The sequence below is a fragment of the Pseudophryne corroboree genome, chromosome 6 (genome assembly GCF_028390025.1).
Source record: "Pseudophryne corroboree isolate aPseCor3 chromosome 6, aPseCor3.hap2, whole genome shotgun sequence".
Classification (NCBI taxonomy): domain Eukaryota; kingdom Metazoa; phylum Chordata; class Amphibia; order Anura; family Myobatrachidae; genus Pseudophryne; species Pseudophryne corroboree.
This window is the reverse complement of record NC_086449.1, coordinates 201,832,194-201,852,228: the sequence shown is the minus strand read 5'-3', so window position 1 is coordinate 201,852,228 and position 20,035 is coordinate 201,832,194. Positions and strand designations below refer to the sequence as shown.

The following is a 20,035-nucleotide window of genomic DNA, read 5'->3' as shown; positions in this document are numbered from 1 at the left end:
GGACCCCTACTCTTTTTGTCCCCCGTATTTTTGGCACCAGCACCAGGCGCAGAGCCCGGTGCTGGTTTTAAAAATACGGGGGATCCCTCGCCAATTTTTCCCCTGCATTTTTAGAACCAGGACCAGCTCGATGAGCCCGAGGCTGGTTATGCTTTGGAGGGGGGACCCCACGCCATTTTTTTTTTGGGTTTTTCACGTTTTTTTACCGTTTTTTAAAATCGCTGCAAAATCCGCCAAATCGGCCGATTTTCGCCCGCGACTCTGGCGAATCCGTTTTTCATTGAATATGGTGAATTCCAGAAGCCACCTTCCGGGATTCACCTGTCGAATTGAGTCGAATTAAAAAACGGCAAAAATTGCCGCGAATTCGACCGCAATTGCATATACCCCTAGGTCTTTTAATTACACCTTCACTAGTGTATCACTTTTTGTATATAGATTTTGCTTTCCATTTATTAACACGTATTAACACTTTACCCTCTCACATGTGCTATCCTGGCATGGCTGCCTGTGCCAGCTTGTGGGGTTCTACGCCCCAGACTTAGATGGGGTATTAGGGACCACCAGTAATCAGGAGCCATGTCGGGGCCTGGTGGCTTGCCATATATTTGCAAAAATATTTAACTAAGACCTCTGAGTTTCTATTATGTAATGTATATAGCTTTTCAAGTCATGTTACCAATATGGTCTGGTGTGCTGGGGGACACTGGGGGTTAATCCCCATTCTGTTTTATGTGTATTTCTGCTGCAGGGTACACTGGGCTCCACAAGTCTGGACAATGGGGTGTAGAGTAGGATCTTTATCCGAGGCACCGACAGGCTCAAAGCTTTGACTGTTCCCAGAATGCACAGCGCCGCCTCCTATATCACCCCGCCTCCCAGCACAGGAGCTCAGTTTGTCAGTTGGTGCTGCAGTAAGCAGGCACTTAACAGAGGGGCTGCTCCAAGCAGCCCTGAGAAAAGCTTTTTATGAGGTAAAAAGTGAAGACTTCAAGGGCAGCAGCGGTGGTAAATGTCTTGTGACATTCACTGCTCCAGCTCTCCCCAGCGGCGCTGTACACTCCCGAGCCCTGGTTGCCGGGTACCTACAGCGGAGGCTCTGGTTTTCTTCATGTTAGACACACACGGCTGGGGCTCTCCAGGATCCCGTGGCCGCGCTTCGCGAGGTGGTAAGTGGGTCCCGCTCGCGGGACTTAGTCTTTATCGCGATCCGGCGCGGTCAGTGGGAGGCGGGTCGCGCGCGCTGGCGGTGGACACTGTGGATACAGGCGATCCCACTAGATCACCAGGGCATGGGCGCAGGTCAGGTTTTCTCTTAAAACCGATTTTAATATCGCCCACAGTACCCGGTGGTTTTGCCAGCAAGGGGGATAAGGCTTAGACCTGAAGCCCCTCCCCCAGCCCCAGGGCGCCATTTCCAGCAAATGTTCCTGCCCTGGAGCTGCATCTCTGTCTTTCCTCACTCCCTGTCAGTGTCGGCGCCATTACTCCTCAGCTCACTGTTCCTGGGACTGCTTGGGCAAATCCTCCTATGTAAAGCCGCCTGGTTGTCAGCGCTGTGCCTTTACATGACACTTAAGTATTCTACCTGCCTTTTTAGTCAGTGTTAGTAAGAAAGAGTGCATTTAGTCAGGGGTTTATAGTACAATTACCCTGTGATATACATCCAGTTTCTTACTGTAGTGTTATATCTATTGACTATATAGCTGTGTAAGCTAGTCCAGTGCAGTATTATTGTCTGTAAAAACCTCTGCATTGTACAAACTGTGACTATTTGTGTGTGCATTGATAGCTGAGTGGTGTCCATCTCGTGTCTTTGACTCAACTTGCTATCCCTATATTCTATAACCTGAGGGGGCTTGGTGCGTCAGGTGTTATTTAATATAGGATTTTAACAAAGATATACTGTATTTACGTATTTTTTTCTGTGATTTAGTCACCATATCTCTCTATCTCTGCTAGTGCTGACTACACTGCGCAGGGGTTTGGGTTTAGGGATATAGTGCTGCTAATAATTGTACTGTGTTACCTCATACTGCAAGTTATATCATGTCTGCTTCTGAGGGTAATGGTTCTAGGGCGGAACACACTGCTGGTGTTGCTGAAGCCACAGGCACATATGGGGAGAATATAGCAGCTGTGGGCTCTGGTTCCGGGGCTCCTTGCCCCCCCAGTGGGACTGTGGCAATGGAGGCACATACTGACCCTCCGTGGGCCGCTTTTTCCACGCTTCTGCATACACTAGTTCATAAACTAACACCCCCTATGGGACCCCCAATGCCGGTACAACCGTATGTGGTCCCTGCAGCTAACCCGCCGTGGGCGGAACATTTACCTGCTCAATTAAAGAAGTTGAACCAGTCCCTGACTACTAAAAAGTCTGACCATCGCTCGCCTAAGTCCAAGAGGTCCTCTAAGCGAGCGCTCGTCTCCTCCCAATCCACTGCTGTCACTGACACCGAGTCTGATGAAGACAGCACATACACTGACCCCACAGGTTCTGACTCAGATACGGCTGATGGGGAGGGTAGTTCACATGTGGATGTTCCTGATCTTTTGGAGGCTATTAAGTTAATTCTGCAGATTACCGATGATCCCGAGCCATCCGTTCCTCCTAAGAAACCAGATAGGTTCAAGCGTCAGAAGGTGATTAAACAAGTTTTTCCTCACTCTGACCACCTAGTGGATATACGTCAGGAACCCTGGCAAAGCCCGGGTACGAAGTTTGTGCCTCAAAAGAAGATGCTGGCTCGCTGTCCCCTCACGCCAGAGCTATCTAAGAATTGGGAAACGCCTCCTCCAGTAGATTCACATGTGGCTAGGATGGTGGTTTCCTCAGCTCTACCTGTCACTACAGTCACGTCTCTAAAAGAGCCTACGGATAAACGTGTCGAGGGTTGTCTATAAGCGATTTACACCCTCACGGGTGCTGCACAAAGGCCCACTATTGCAGCTACATGGGCGGCAGAGGCTATTGAAGCATGAGCCTTGGAGTTAGAAGCTGAAATCTCCTCTGACCATGCTAGTCAATGCTTGTCATATATTGTCACAGCTTCTCGCTATATTAAAGAGGCGGCTTCTGATGCCTGTATCCTAGCAGCCAAGGCCTCTACTACGTCAGTCCTGGCTCGCAGGATATTGTGGCTGAGATCCTGGTCTGTGAATCTGGACTCTAGAAAAACCCTGGAGGTACTCCCTTTCAAGGTGGATATTCTGTTTGGGGAGGACCTAAATAAGATAGTGGCTGACTTGGCTACTGCCAAAACTGCCTGTCTGCCTAATACAGCTCCTTCTGTGTTGAAGGCCAAAGGCACGTCCTTTCGCCCCTTTCGTCCTTCAGGTAAAGCAAAAGGTCAAGCGTACCATAAGCAGGCCCGCACTTCCAAACCTGGTAAGCCAAAGCCCAAAAGAGCCTGGGCTGCCCGTCAGCCAGCAGCCAAGACCGATAAACCTGCCGCATGACGGGGCGGGCCTCCCTCTGGGGGATCCCAGGGTGGGGGGCCGGCTTCTAGGGTATACCCAGGAATAGTTGAAGACCACTTCAGATGCCTGGGTACGGGAAGTCGTCACTCGAGGTTACGCCATAGCCTTCAAAAACCGACCCCCTCATCGATTTTGCCAGACAGACGTCCCGTCGGACCAGACAAAGGCAAACACTCTGCATTCGGTGGTACAGACCCTCCTGGATACAGGAGTCGTAGTACAGGTGCCTCTTGCTCAGAGGGGCCGGGGATACTATTCTCCGCTGTTTCTAGTGCCGAAACCGAATGGGTCCTCCCGGCCCATTCTCAACCTCAAGGCACTGAACAAGTTTGTGAAGGTTTCCAAGTTCCGTATGGAAACCCTTCGCTCTATAGTTCTGGCCTTGGAACCTGGGGACTACATGGTCTCCCTGGACATACAGGATGCTTACCTGCATATTCCTATAGCAGTGTCACATCAACAATACCTGAGGTTCGCTATTGGCAACCTCCATTACCAGTTTCGGGCATTACCTTTTGGTTTAACAACGGCTCCGCGAGTCTTCACCAAAGTTATGGCGGTGATGACGGTGGTACTCTGCCGTCAAGGGGTCAGGACACTGCCGTATCTGGACGACTTGTTAATCATGGCAAATTCCCCAGATCTTCTCCTGCGTCATCTGGATATGACGGTCCGGTTTCTACAAGCCCACGGGTGGCTCATCAACTGGAAGAAATCCTCCCTGGTCCCTGCTCAGAGCATGGTGCATCTGGGAGTGCTGTTGGACACTCACAACCAGAGGTTGTTCTTGTCTCAGGAGAAAGTCCTGAAACTTCAGGACAGGATTCGTTGCTTCCTTTCTCGTCCGCAAGTGTCGATACATTCGGCAATGCAGGTGCTGGGCCTCATGGTATCAGCATTCGACATGGTGGAGTATGCTCAATTCCATTCTCGCCCCCTCCAGAAGCTGATTCTAGCCAAGTGGGACGGCCTGCCTCACCGGATCAGGTCTCAAATGAACTCTTTGACTCTGGAGGTCCATCTGTCGCTGCTCTGATGGCTCCAGGACCGACAATTGTGCAGAGGCCGTCCCTTCTGGATATCCAACTGGGTCCTGTTGACGAGGTTGGGGCGCGGTGCTGGAGCAGCACTCCTTGCAGGGTCGGTGGGCCAAGGAGGAATCTCTCCTCTCGATCAACATTCTGGAATTGCGGGCGGTCTTCAATGCGTTGAACCTAGCCCAGCATTTGATTCAGAACCGTCCTGTTCAAGTACAGTCGGACAACGCCACCACAGTGGCTTACATAAATCATCAAGGCGGCACTCGAAGCCGTTTGACAATGAAGGAAGCCTCACGGATTCTACATTGGGCAGAACACCATCTACCGGCAATATTCATTCCGGGAGTCCTGAATTGGGAAGCGGACTTTCTCAGTCGTCAGGACGTGCATGCCGGCGAGTGGGGCCTCCATCCAGAAGTGTTTCAACTCCTCGTGGAATGGTGGGGTCTTCCAGATGTGGATCTGATGGCGTCTCGACACAATCACAGGGTTCCGGTCTTCGGCGCAAGGACAAGGGATCCTCAAGCAGCATTCATGGATGCGCTGGCAGTGCCGTGGAGGTTTCGGCTGCCGTACGTGTTCCCTCTGGTGTCACTCCTGCCCCGGGTAATTCGGAAGTTCAAGCAAGAAAAAGGAAATTTGCTTCTCATAGCTCCGGCGTGGCCCAGACGGCACTGGTTCTCAGACCTGCAAGGCCTATCGTCAGAGCGTCCACTTCTACTTCCACAACGCAGAGACCTCCTCGTTCAGTGCCCCTGTGTCTACCAGGACCTGGCCCAGCTGTCTTTGACGGCGTGGCTCTTTAAGCTTCCGTCTTAAGAGCTAAGGATTTTTCTGAAGAGTTCATTAAAACTATGTTGCGGGCCCGGAAACCGGCCTCTGCTCGGATTTGCCATCGGGTCTGGCATTCCGACTTTGTTTTGTGCGCATCTAACCATTATGACGCTTCCAAGTTTAGTACAGCCAAACTTTTGGCTTTTCTACAGCAGGGCCTAGATTTAGGCCTGCGTCTGTCCTCCCTCAAGGTTCATATTTCTGCCTTGTCGGTGTGGTTTCAGAGAAAAATTGCGACTTTACCTGATGTTCATACTTTTACTCAGGGTGTGTTGCGTTTCTAACCTCCCTATGTCCCGCCTGTGGCTCCTTGGGACTTGTCGGTGGTTTTGGAGGCGTTGCAGGAGCCTCCATTTGAACCTCTTGGTTCAGCTGACCTTAAGTAGCTTTCCCTTAAGGTGGTGTTCTTGCTGGCTATTGCCTCTGCTAGAAGAGTGTCGGATTTGGGTGCCTTGTCTTGTAGTTTCCCATATCTGATTTTTCACCGTGACCGGGCGGTTCTTAGGACTCGTCCCGGATATTTACCTAAGGTGGTTTCTTCATTCCACCTTAATCAGGAGATTGTGGTTCCAGCTTTTGTCTCTCCTGATTTGTCTCCCAAAGAGCGGTCTTTGGATGTGGTACGGGCTCTCCGTATCTATTTGAAGAGAACTGCTTCTATTCGAAAGTCTGATTCTCTCTTTGTTTTGTTCGGATTTCACAAAGCAGACCCTGGCCAGGTGGATTAGAATGGTGATTGCGCATGCTTATGTGAAGGCTGGTCTGTCAGCTCCTGTTCATATTACAGCCCATTCTACTCGGTCTGTTGGACCTTCTTGGGCGGCCCAACGTGGTGCGACCCTTGATCAGTTGTGCAAGGCGGCTACGTGGTCCTCCGGGAACACGTTCATAAGGTTCTATGCCTTCGATACTGCCGCTTCCCAGGATGCTTCCTTTGGACGCCGGGTTCTTGTGCCCACTACAGTGCGTCCCCTCCCATAAGGAACTGCTTTAGGACATCCCCATTGTCCAGACTTGTGGAGCATAAACCCCGCAGCATAAAACGAGTTTTATGGTAAGAACTTACCCTTGTTAAAACTCTTTCTGCGAGGTACACTGGGCTCCACAAGGCGCCCACCCTGACGCACTTGGCTTCATTGGGTTGATATGGCATTAGCCGCTGACACTTCTCTTGTCGTGAGAGTGTGGTGTATGTGGCTACTAACCGTTGTCATCTCTTTTCCTGCTACTGCATTGGGCTGGTTAACTAAACTGAGCTCCTGTGCTGGGAAGCGGGGTGATATAGGAGGCGGCGCTGTGCATTCTGGGAACAGTCAAAGCTTTGAGCCTGTTGGTGCCTCGGATCAAGATCCTACTCTACACCCCATTGTCCAGACTTGTGGAGCCCAGTGTACCTCGCAGAAAGAGTTTTAACAAGGGTAAGTTCTTACCATAAAACTCGTTATTGTTGTACACTGTTGGAAAGTTCACTGTGACTTAATGTATGTACACTGCCTTACACTCCCCACTACTCTCATTCTGTTTTTATTTCCTTCTTTACGAGATAAGAAAAGTTAACCATTTTGGCAATATCTTGCCACCAAATCAGCTAGACCCATTGTATTACAAAATAGTTTAAACCCAAACTTTTTGTTTTCAGGCGGCACTAAGTATTATTGGACATGACGTGTATCTCACAGTCACAGACACTTGCTATGTACATATCACAATGACCATCCTGGAGACAAGTTATAGTACTTGCACTGCAGTAATAACCTACCTAACCTACATTCGTAAGGGCCCTACACACTTAAAGATCTCACTGAAAGATATGAACGGTAATGAACGAGATACCGTTCATATCTTTCAGTGTGTAGGCACCAATGATGAACAATGCGCGGCCCCACGCTCATTCATCGTTGGTGCCGGCTCGTTCATACCTGCAGGCCAATATGGACAATCTCGTCCATATTAGCATGCAGGGCTATGGAGCTGGGTGACGGGGGTAGTGAAGAAACTTCACTCCCCCCGCCACCGGGTCGCCCGCTGGCCGTATCGGCCGTCAGGCAGCTCTGTGGCCAGTCGCCTAGTGTGTAGGGCCCATTAGTCCTAGAACTACAGATGTGCCTTCATACATCTTTGCTCCATGGCTGCAAGTCACGTTACACATAACCGAGTGCGTGTTGTATGATTTGGTAGAACCAAGCATCTTTTTTTGCGTTTTTTTTTTCTTTTCGAAAAATGCATCTTAGTGACAAGTAATGCAATTGGACGCACAAGCATCTTCTGCTGATTAAAGTTATATGTATGTCTATATATTATGTGTGACTGCAACGGTATTTGCAAAATGCTATGCTACAGTGTTTTCTTGGAAAACACTGTAATGTGGGGGTTTGGATGCTGATACTGTATGGCCGCAATTACACACAGAATATAGACATGCTGCATAGGCTTTATTTTAATCAGCAGAAGCTCCTTGTGCGTCCTATTGCATTATTTTAAGACCAAGCTGCATTTTCGCAGGAAAAATGCAAATAAAGACTCTTGGCGCTACAGAGTCCCGCCACGGCATGGTGTGACTTCAAGAGCTGTTTAGTGTGACTGCAGGAAGGATGTAAGAGGACACATCTGTAGTCTGTATTTGCCATAGGACAGAGGACCAGAGTCGTTGTAGAAGAGAAGGAGACTAGGAGCAGCTGATAAAGTGAGGATTGCCTTAGTCTTGTTAATTTAGAAATGACCGTATGTACCCGGGGAGTATTCAAATGAACGTAGATTCGCCATGTAAGCTACAGGACACATGCTCCCTCTTTTTAGTATTACACTGATATTTATACATGTAAACAGTAACGTGGTATGAGCAGTGCACAAGAAGACTTACTGAAAGAAGTTACAATTTATCCTTTGTATACATTGGGGGTCATTCCGAGTTGTTCGCTCAGTAAATTTCTTCGCATCGCAGCGTTTTTCCGCTTAGTGCGCATGCGCAATGTTCGCACTGCGACTGCGCCAAGTAAATTTGCTATGCAGTTAGGAATTTTACTCACGGCTTTTTCATCGTTCTGGTGATCGTAATGTGATTGACAGGAAGTGGGTGTTTTTGGGCAGAAAATGACCGTTTTATGGGAGTGTGTGAAAAAACGCTACCGTTTCTGGGAAAAACGCGGGAGTGGCCGGAGAAATGGAGGAGTGTCTGGGCGAACGCTGGGTGTGTTTGTGACGTCAATCCAGGAACGACAAGCACTGAACTGATCGCAGATGCCGAGTAAGTCTCGAGTTACTCAGAAACTGCACAGAGATGTCTTATCGCAATATTGCGAATCTTTCGTTCGCAATTTTAAGATGCTAAGATTCACTCCCAGTAGGCGGCGGCTTAGCGTGTGCAAAGCTGCTAAAAGCAGCTTGCGAGCGAACAACTCGGAATGAGGGCCATTGTTTTACACATATCAGATGACGCAACTAAGCATGATCACTAGGCAGCGACAGCATTTCTAACAGAAACAAGTAGTGATCATGTCCGGTTATTAATCCCTCATTTGTTGCTGTCTGTACCTGCTGGCGTTGCAGTTACCCATTTGGTCACATTTTGTGGCCATGCTTTCCATCACGTTTTAATAGGATTACATGGCAAACGGAGGATTACGCAACATGTGTTGTGTGATCCTATGCTGTTTTTCTCTACGTATTACACGTGGCCTTATTAAGCTTTTAGGCTGCTTATTATGTCAGCAGAGGGACAGATACCTGCAGTCATAGCCCTTGTTATTCAGTTCATTCACCTGAGACACCCAGTCTGCAGCTCCCAGCCAAGACACAGCCAGAAAGAGGTATGTTCAAAATCTGTACATACAAATGTGCTCTTTGCCTTTTTTGTTTTACGTCACATCACATAGTTGCTTGACTAATTTTTGCTAATTTTTATAGATCTTCACGTCTTACTGTTAAGGGGGGTACACACGGAGAGATCCATGCTTAAAATCTAAGCAATCTGACTAGATTGCTTAGAATTTAAGCACGGATCTGTCGTGTGTATGCCTCACAGCAATAGCGATGCGCAGCCCCGCGCATCGCTATCGTCGGTGCTAGATTGAGCCTGCATGCAGGCTCAATCTAGCAGATCGCTCACTTCAGCGCTGTGTGAAGGGGATCCGGTCTGAAGATCGACACTGTCTAGGTCGACAGGGTTGGAAGGTCGACATATGCTAGGTCAAAAGGATAACATGAGTTTTTCACTTTTATATTTTTTTTTTGAACTTTTTCATACTTAACGTTCCGCGTGGAGTACGATTGGAACGGTAATCGAAGCATGGCGAGCGAACACGGTGCACTAATTCAGCTTCCCGGTCACTGTACGCAGAAAACGACACAAAAACCTCATGTCGACCTTTTGACCTCTCGACCTAGCACATGTAGACCTAGAAACCCTGTTGACCTTCCAACCCTGTCGACCTAGTGACTGTCGACCAATTAGTGGTCGACCTAAACATTGTCGACCTAGACACTGTCGATCTAATGATCCACACCCATGTGAAGTGAGCGCCCTCCTTGCTCAACACTCATCGCGCTGTGCTGAGTGGGGGGAGAGATGTGTGCTGAGTGGTCTGTGATATATCGCTCAGCACACATCTCTTTAGTGTGTAACCCCCTTTAGGGTAATAACCGTTATCTATTCAACTTGCAACTAGACAGTGGCGTCACAAGGCGGGTGCGGGGGGGTGCGGCCCGCACCCGGGTGTGACGCCTGGAGGAGGGTGACACCAAATGTCAGCTCCCCCGCACTGACAGGAACCAGGTGCTGCAGTGAGAAAGTCTCCTACAGCACACGGCTCCTGTCACAGAAGAGGAGCCGACAGCGGACGGAGACTGGCTCTGGGGGAAGCCCAGCATCTCCGGAGATGCTGGGCACGCCCCCAGAGTGACGTTTCCGGGATCCCCCGTGAAGCCACGCCCCTTTTTGCCGCGATCGCGGCAGGAGATCAGGGGCGCACACCGGGTGTCACCACACCCGGTGACGCCTCTGCAACTAGAGCTAATGTTTTTAAACCTATAATTAATGTGAGGAAAGCACAAAAGGGAAGTAAGATATGCAGACACCTAGTGCAGTACAAGTGTTTTCTGGGTGTCTTAACTTATATATTAAATAGTGGAAAAGTCTAGCAGTGCTATGACACTCCAGCTCTCTGTTCTCTTTCTCTAAATAGGTAGACTTACCATACTGTCCCTTTAAACCAGGACACTTCCTTTATTACACAGGTTCTTTGGTTGGCTGACTTCAAGCCTGCATTTCTCCTGGTTAGGTGTACTTTAAAAGGATAGTATGGTAAGCCTATAAATAGGTGACTTGTATAATATAGAACACTGTTATATAACAAGATGTAGGAAGGAGCCTCCAAAATGTTTACCCAACATACTAATTTGCATTTTTTTTATTTTTACATATACAGGTTGAGTATCCCTTATCCAAAATGCTTGGGACCAGAAGTATTTTGGATATCGGATTTTTCCGTATTTTGTAATAACTGAATTACATAATAGAATATCATGGCGATGGGACCCAAGTCTAAGCATAGAATGCATTTATGTTTCATACACACCTTATACACACAGCCTGAAGGTAATTTTAGCCAATATTTTTAATTACTTTGTGTATTAAATAAAGTGTGTGTACATACACACAATTAATTTGTTTCATATACACCTTATACACACAGCCTGAAGGTAATTTAATACAATATTTTTAATAACTTTGTGTATTAAACAAAGTTTGTGTACATTGAGGCATCAAAAAACAAAGGTTTCACTATCTCACTTAAATTCTGTATTTCGGAATACTTGGTTATGGGATACAGCCCCGGATACTAGAGATGAGCGCCGGAAATTTTTCGGGTTTTGTGTTTTGGTTTTGGGTTCGGTTCCGCGGCCGTGTTTTGGGTTCGACCGCGTTTTGGCAAAACCTCACCGAATTTTTTTTGTCGGATTCGGGTGTGTTTTGGATTCGGGTGTTTTTTTAAAAAAACCCTAAAAAACAGCTTAAATCATAGAATTTGGGGGTAATTTTGATCCCAAAGTATTATTAACCTCAAAAAACATAATTTACACTCATTTTCAGCCTATTCTGAACACATCACACCTCACAATATTATTTTTAGTCCTAAAATTTGCACCGAGGTCGCTGTGTGAGTAAGATAAGCGACCCTAGTGGCCGACACAAACACCGGGCCCATCTAGGAGTGGCACTGCAGTGTCACGCAGGATGGCCCTTCCAAAAAACCCTCCCCAAACAGCACATGACGCAAAGAAAAAAAGAGGCGCAATGAGGTAGCTGACTGTGTGAGTAAGATTAGCGACCCTAGTGGCCGACACAAACACCGGGCACATCTAGGAGTGGCACTGCAGTGTCACGCAGGATGTCCCTTCCAAAAAACCCTCCCCAAACAGCACATGACGCAAAGAAAAAAAGAGGCGCAATGAGGTAGCTGTGTGAGTAAGATTAGCGACCCTAGTGGCCGACACAAACACCGGGCCCATCTAGGAGTGGCACTGCAGTGTCACGCAGGATGTCCCTTCCAAAAAACCCTCCCCAATCAGCACATGATGCAAAGAAAAAGAAAAGAAAAAAGAGGTGCAAGATGGAATTATCCTTGGGCCCTCCCACCCACCCTTATGTTGTATAAACAAAACAGGACATGCACACTTTAACCAACCCATCATTTCAGTGACAGGGTCTGCCACACGACTGTGACTGATATGACGGGTTGGTTTGGACCCCCCCCAAAAAAGAAGCAATTAATCTCTCCTTGCACAAACTGGCTCTACAGAGGCAAGATGTCCACCTCATCTTCACCCTCCGATATATCACCGTGTACATCCCCCTCCTCACAGATTATCAATTCGTCCCCACTGGAATCCACCATCTCAGCTCCCTGTGTACTTTGTGGAGGCAATTGCTGCTGGTCAATGTCTCCGCGGAGGAATTGATTATAATTCATTTTAATGAACATCATCTTCTCCACATTTTCTGGATGTAACCTCGTACGCCGATTGCTGACAAGGTGAGCGGCGGCACTAAACACTCTTTCGGAGTACACACTTGTGGGAGGGCAACTTAGGTAGAATAAAGCCAGTTTGTGCAAGGGCCTCCAAATTGCCTCTTTTTCCTGCCAGTATAAGTACGGACTGTGTGACGTGCCTACTTGGATGCGGTCACTCATATAATCCTCCACCATTCTATCAATGTTGAGAGAATCATATGCAGTGACAGTAGACGACATGTCCGTAATCGTTGTCAGGTCCTTCAGTCCGGACCAGATGTCAGCATCAGCAGTCGCTCCAGACTGCCCTGCATCACCGCCAGCGGGTGGGCTCGGAATTCTGAGCCTTTTCCTCGCACCCCCAGTTGCGGGAGAATGTGAAGGAGGAGATGTTGACAGGTCGCGTTCCGCTTGACTTGACAATTTTGTCACCAGCAGGTCTTTCAACCCCAGCAGACCTGTGTCTGCCGGAAAGAGAGATCCAAGGTAGGCTTTAAATCTAGGATCGAGCACGGTGGCCAAAATGTAGTGCTCTGATTTCAACAGATTGACCACCCGTGAATCCTTGTTAAGCGAATTAAGGGCTGCATCCACAAGTCCCACATGCCTAGCGGAATCGCTCCGTGTTAGCTCCTTCTTCAATGCCTCCAGCTTCTTCTGCAAAAGCCTGATGAGGGGAATGACCTGACTCAGGCTGGCAGTGTCTGAACTGACTTCACGTGTGGCAAGTTCAAAGGGCATCAGAACCTTGCACAACGTTGAAATCATTCTCCACTGCACTTGAGACAGGTGCATTCCATCTCCTATATCGTGCTCAATTGTATAGGCTTGAATGGCCTTTTGCTGCTCCTCCAACCTCTGAAGCATATAGAGGGTTGAATTCCACCTCGTTACCACTTCTTGCTTCAGATGATGGCAGGGCAGGTTCAGTAGTTTTTGGTGGTGCTCCAGTCTTCTGTACGTGGTGCCTGTACGCCGAAAGTGTCCCGCAATTTTTCTGGCCACCGACAGCATCTCTTGCACGCCCCTGTCGTTTTTTAAAAAATTCTGCACCACCAAATTCAAGGTATGTGCAAAACATGGGACGTGCTGGAATTTGCCCATATTTAATGCACACACAATATTGCTGGCGTTGTCCGATGCCACAAATCCACAGGAGAGTCCAATTGGGGTAAGCCATTCCGCGATGATCTTCCTCAGTTGCCGTAAGAGGTTTTCAGCTGTGTGCGTATTCTGGAAAGCGGTGATACAAAGCGTAGCCTGCCTAGGAAAGAGTTGGCGTTTGCGAGATGCTGCTACTGGTGCCGCCGCTGCTGTTCTTGCGGCGGGAGTCCATACATCTACCCAGTGGGCTGTCACAGTCATATAGTCCTGACCCTGCCCTGCTCCACTTGTCCACATGTCCGTGGTTAAGTGGACATTGGGTACAACTGCATTTTTTAGGACACTGGTGAGTCTTTTTCTGACGTCCGTGTACATTCTCGGTATCGCCTGCCTAGAGAAGTGGAACCTAGATGGTATTTGGTAACGGGGGCACACTGCCTCAATAAATTGTCTAGTTCCCTGTGAACTAACGGCGGATACCGGACGCACGTCTAACACCAACATAGTTGTCAAGGACTCAGTTATCCGCTTTGCAGTAGGATGACTGCTGTGATATTTCATCTTCCTCGCAAAGGACTGTTGAACAGTCAATTGCTTACTGGAAGTAGTACAAGTGGGCTTACGACTTCCCCTCTGGGATGACCATCGACTCCCAGCGGCAACAACAGCAGCGCCAGCAGCAGTAGGCGTTACACGCAAGGATGCATCGGAGGAATCCCAGGCAGGAAAGGACTCGTCAGACTTGCCAGTGACATGGCCTGCAGGACTATTGGCATTCCTGGGGAAGGAGGAAATTGACACTGAGGGAGTTGGTGGGGTGGTTTGCGTGAGCTTGGTTACAAGAGGAAGGGATTTACTGGTCAGTGGACTGCTTCCGCTGTCACCCAAAGTTTTTGAACTTGTCACTGACTTATTATGAATGCGCTGCAGGTGACGTATAAGGGAGGATGTTCCGAGGTGGTTAACGTCCTTACCCCTACTTATTACAGCTTGACAAAGGGAACACACGGCTTGACACCTGTTGTCCGCATTTCTGGTGAAATACCTCCACACCGAAGAGCTGATTTTTTTGGTATTTTCACCTGGCATGTCAACGGCCATATTCCTCCCACGGACAACAGGTGTCTCCCCGGGTGCCTGACTTAAACAAACCACCTCACCATCAGAATCCTCCTGGTCAATTTCCTCCCCAGCGCCAGCAACACCCATATCCTCCTCATCCTGGTGTACTTCAACACTGACATCTTCAATCTGACTATCAGGAACTGGACTGCGGGTGCTCCTTCCAGCACTTGCAGGGGGCATGCAAATAGTGGAAGGCGCATGCTCTTCACGTCCAGTGTTGGGAAGGTCAGGCATCGCAAACGACACAATTGGACTCTCCTTGTGGATTTGGGATTTCAAAGAACGCACAGTTCTTTGCGGTGCTTTTGCCAGCTTGAGTCTTTTCAGTTTTCTAGCGAGAGGCTGAGTGCTTCCATCCTCATGTGAAGCTGAACCACTAGCCATGAACATAGGCCAGGGCCTCAGCCGTTCCTTGCCACTCCGTGTGGTAAATGGCATATTGGCAAGTTTACGCTTCTCCTCCGACAATTTTATTTTAGGTTTTGGAGTCCTTTTTTTTCTGATATTTGGTGTTTTGGATTTGACATGCTCTGTACTATGACATTGGGCATCGGCCTTGGCAGACGACGTTGCTGGCATTTCATCGTCTCGGCCATGACTAGTGGCAGCAGCTTCAGCACGAGGTGGAAGTGGATCTTGATCTTTCCCTAATTTTGGAACCTCAACTTTTTTGTTCTCCATATTTTATAGGCAGAACTAAAAGGCACCTCAGGTAAACAATGGAGATGGATGGATTGGATACTAGTATACAATTATGGACGGACTGCCACGGTTAGGTGGTATAAAAAAACCACGGTTAGGTGGTATATATTATAATAATAATACAATTATGGATGGACGGACTGCCTGCCGACTGCCGACACAGAGGTAGCCACAGCCGTGAACTACCGCACTGTACACTGGTTGATAAAGAGATAGTAGTATACTCGTAACAACTAGTATGACACTATGACGACGGTATAAAGAATGAAAAAAAAAACCACGGTTAGGTGGTATATATTATAATAATAATACAATTATGGATGGACGGACTGCCTGCCGACTGCCGACACAGAGGTAGCCACAGCCGTGAACTACCGCACTGTACACTGGTTGATAAAGAGATAGTAGTATACTCGTAACAACTAGTATGACACTATGACGACGGTATAAAGAATGAAAAAAAAACCACGGTTAGGTGGTATATATTATAATAATAATACAATTATGGATGGACGGACTGCCTGCCGACTGCCGACACAGAGGTAGCCACAGCCGTGAACTACCGCACTGTACACTGGTTGATAAAGAGATAGTAGTATACTCGTAACAACTAGTATGACACTATGACGACGGTATAAAGAATGAAAAAAAAACCACGGTTAGGTGGTATATATTATAATAATAATACAATTATGGATGGACGGACTGCCTGCCGACTGCCGACACAGAGGTAGCCACAGCCGTGAACTACCGCACTGTACACTGGTTGATAAAGAGATAGTAGTATACTCGTAACAACTAGTATGACACTATGACGACGGTATAAAGAATGAAAAAAAAACCACGGTTAGGTGGTATATATTATAATAATAATACAATTATGGATGGACGGACTGCCTGCCGACTGCCGACACAGAGGTAGCCACAGCCGTGAACTACCGCACTGTACACTGGTTGATAAAGAGATAGTAGTATACTCGTAACAACTAGTATGACACTATGACGACGGTATAAAGAATGAAAAAAAAACCACAGTTAGGTGGTATATATTATAATAATAATACAATTATGGATGGACGGACTGCCTGCCGACTGCCGACACAGAGGTAGCCACAGCCGTGAACTACCGCACTGTACACTGGTTGATAAAGAGATAGTAGTATACTCGTAACAACTAGTATGACACTATGACGGTATAAAGAATGAAAAAAAAACCACGGTTAGGTGGTATATATTATAATAATAATACAATTATGGATGGACGGACTGCCTGCCGACTGCCGACACAGAGGTAGCCACAGCCGTGAACTACCGCACTGTACACTGGTTGATAAAGAGATAGTAGTATACTCGTAACAATTAGGATGACACTATGACGGTATAAAGAATGAAAAAAAAACCACGGTTAGGTGGTAGGTATATAATAATAAATAATACAATTCTGGTCGGACGGACTGCCTGCCGTGTGCCGACACAGAGGTAGCCACAGCCGTGAACTACCGCACTGTACACTGGTTGATAAAGAGATAGTAGTATACTCGTAACAATTAGGATGACACTATGACGGTATAAAGAATGAAAAAAAAACCACGGTTAGGTGGTAGGTATATAATAATAAATAATACAATTCTGGTCGGACGGACTGCCTGCCGTGTGCCGACACAGAGGTAGCCACAGCCGTGAACTACCGCACTGTACACTGGTTGATAAAGAGATAGTAGTATACTCGTAACAATTAGGATGACACTATGACGGTATAAAGAATGAAAAAAAAACCACGGTTAGGTGGTAGGTATATAATAATAAATAATACAATTCTGGTCGGACGGACTGCCTGCCGTGTGCCGACACAGAGGTAGCCACAGCCGTGAACTACCGCACTGTACACTGGTTGATAAAGAGATAGTAGTATACTCGTAACAATTAGGATGACACTATGACGGTATAAAGAATGAAAAAAAAACCACGGTTAGGTGGTAGGTATATAATAATAAATAATACAATTCTGGTCGGACGGACTGCCTGCCGTGTGCCGACACAGAGGTAGCCACAGCCGTGAACTACCGCACTGTACACTGGTTGATAAAGAGATAGTAGTATACTCGTAACAATTAGGATGACACTATGACGGTATAAAGAATGAAAAAAAAACCACGGTTAGGTGGTAGGTATATAATAATAAATAATACAATTCTGGTCGGACGGACTGCCTGCCGTGTGCCGACACAGAGGTAGCCACAGCCGTGAACTACCGCACTGTACACTGGTTGATAAAGAGATAGTAGTATACTCGTAACAATTAGGATGACACTATGACGGTATAAAGAATGAAAAAAAAACCACGGTTAGGTGGTAGGTATATAATAATAAATAATACAATTCTGGTCGGACGGACTGCCTGCCGTGTGCCGACACAGAGGTAGCCACAGCCGTGAACTACCGCACTGTACTGTGTCTGCTGCTAATATAGACTGGTTGATATTTAAAGAGATATTAGTAGTATACAACAATACTATACTGGTGGTCAGGCACTGGTCACCACTCCTGCAGCAAAAGTGTGCACTGTTAATTAATATAATTGTACTCCTGGCTCCTGCTAACAACCTGCAGTGCTCCCCAGTCTCCCCCACAATTAATTATAAGCTTTTAATTTATACATTGATGACTGTGCAGCACACTGGGCTGAGCTGAGTGCACACAGACTGAGTCACACTGTGTGACTGACTGTGCTGTGTATCGTTTTTTTTTTCAGGCAGAGAACGGATATAGCAGAGAGAAGTGAACGGATATATTATATTAAATAAAAGTTAACTAGCAACTGCACTGGTCACTGACTGTGGTAAACTAACTCTGTCTGCGACTCTGCACAATCTCTCTCTATCTAATCTATCTATCTCTATTCTAATGGAGAGGACGCCAGACACGTCCTCTCCCTATCAATCTCAATGCACGAGTGAAAATGGCGGCGACGCGCGGCTCCTTATATAGAATCCGAGTCTCGCGATAGAATCCGAGCCTCGCGAGAATCCGACAGCGTCATGATGACGTTCGGGCGCGCTCGGGTTAACCGAGCAAGGCGGGAAGATCCGAGTCGCTCGGACCCGTGGAAAAAAAAGTGAAGTTCGTGCGGGTTCGGATTCAAAGAAACCGAACCCGCTCATCTCTACCGGATACTCAACCTGTACCACCAAGCTATTTACAAGTGCTTAAACTTTTAGTTACAAATGACGAAATATAGGATTGTATTTGTTTAAATACCTTATTAGCAACCGTAGGATCAATTATGCTCTACGTTACTACCAATATGTCTGTCAAATGTTTAATTTTTTTTAAGGGTTTATATTTTGGCAACATTTTATAAACCCATATTCTATTAGGAATTTGGGCAAGTACTGTGGTATAATTATTAGTGATGAGCGAGGTTCGGTTTTACTCGGTTCTCAAAACGGCATCTTATTGGCTATCCAAAACACGTGACATCCGTGAGCCAATAAGATGCCGTTTTGAGAACCGAGTAAAACCGAGTAAAACCGAATCCGCTCATCACTAATAATTATAAGACAAGCTTCAAAGCGTCATTGATATAGATACACTAATTACCTGTATCTATAATAGTACACACAACAATGCATAAAAAGTCACAATGATGGGGATTACACTCTAATAATAGAAATACCTAATCTCCTACATTATAATATTACCAGATTTATTTCAAAGCTAGCTACTCTAACCTATCTGCAATAGATTGTACATAATAATTCTCATGTTGCCAGAAAGTAGAGGAAATTGTAAGATTTTTAGAACTAGGTTATGGAGAAAGTCCCTCAACAATGAGTATTGACAAACCTTTGAAAGACAGAGATGTGGACACTGCTAACAGGATTAAACTATAGACTTCCATTCTGTATAGGGTATTCTGTTATAGCTCCCATAATTAGAAAGACTTATTTAACATTGGCCACTGATCTGTAGTGATACCAGCCTGCCATGTGATCAGACTAGGAAACTGCAGATTACATATACATAAGAAAGAAATCTATGGGATCTGTTATTGAAAATGGATCCAGTTAGATTGTGTTCTAAGTATACAAATTTATTTTCACAAAATAGGTATGTTAAGAATGTTTAAACTAATCTTGTTGTCTCCAAGTTTGGAACTTTTTACGGTGGCCCCGTATGGGTTTTAGTCTATAGTTAACTAAAAAAAAAAAGTTCTATAAGGATCTTGCCTAGAGAGATTATGGTTTTCTTTGCATCTAATCTTCTGTGTGTTATACCACCTAATTGATTTAAGATATAAATGGGGAATAGATTTACTTTGCTGCTTATTGAGGCAAAGCAGTAATGCAGAGATGTATTTACATCTTGGCAGCTGGGATGTGGGAGAGGAAACTCCCTCCAGCGATTTGGGTAAGTCCCGTACTGCATCAGCCTAGTGCTGCTGTGTTGCATTACAGTATCTCCTCACCTGCCTCAGTGCTGGAGATCCAATTACGATCTCATGGTAAATGCACAAAGAAGATGGGACTGGTAAGTAACACATAGCATTAGCCTTGGATAACATTATGGGCTATTGAGTAAGCGAAGAAAAGCTCAGTACCCCTTCAGACGTGAAAGTCAGCATCACGCATATTGTACTGGCTATTACACCTGAAATGCTACAGTGTGTTCCGTTGTTGACCACAATAGAGGACAAATTCAATAATCCGATCACTCTTTAGTAATTTGTATCTCCAC

General features: G+C 46.6%; 1 protein-coding gene across 2 annotated transcripts in view; it reads left to right on the top strand.

Annotated features, from left to right (window-relative positions):
• The first annotated feature begins 935 nt into the window (after positions 1–935).
• UBAP1L (ubiquitin associated protein 1 like) overlaps positions 936–20,035 on the top strand; it is a 40,782-nt gene continuing 21,682 nt past the window's right edge. For both annotated transcript variants that reach the window (XM_063930394.1, XM_063930393.1), the window contains exon 1: positions 936–1,169. The gene's annotated coding sequence lies outside the window, so the exon portion shown is untranslated. The remainder of the gene's footprint in view (positions 1,170–20,035) is intronic.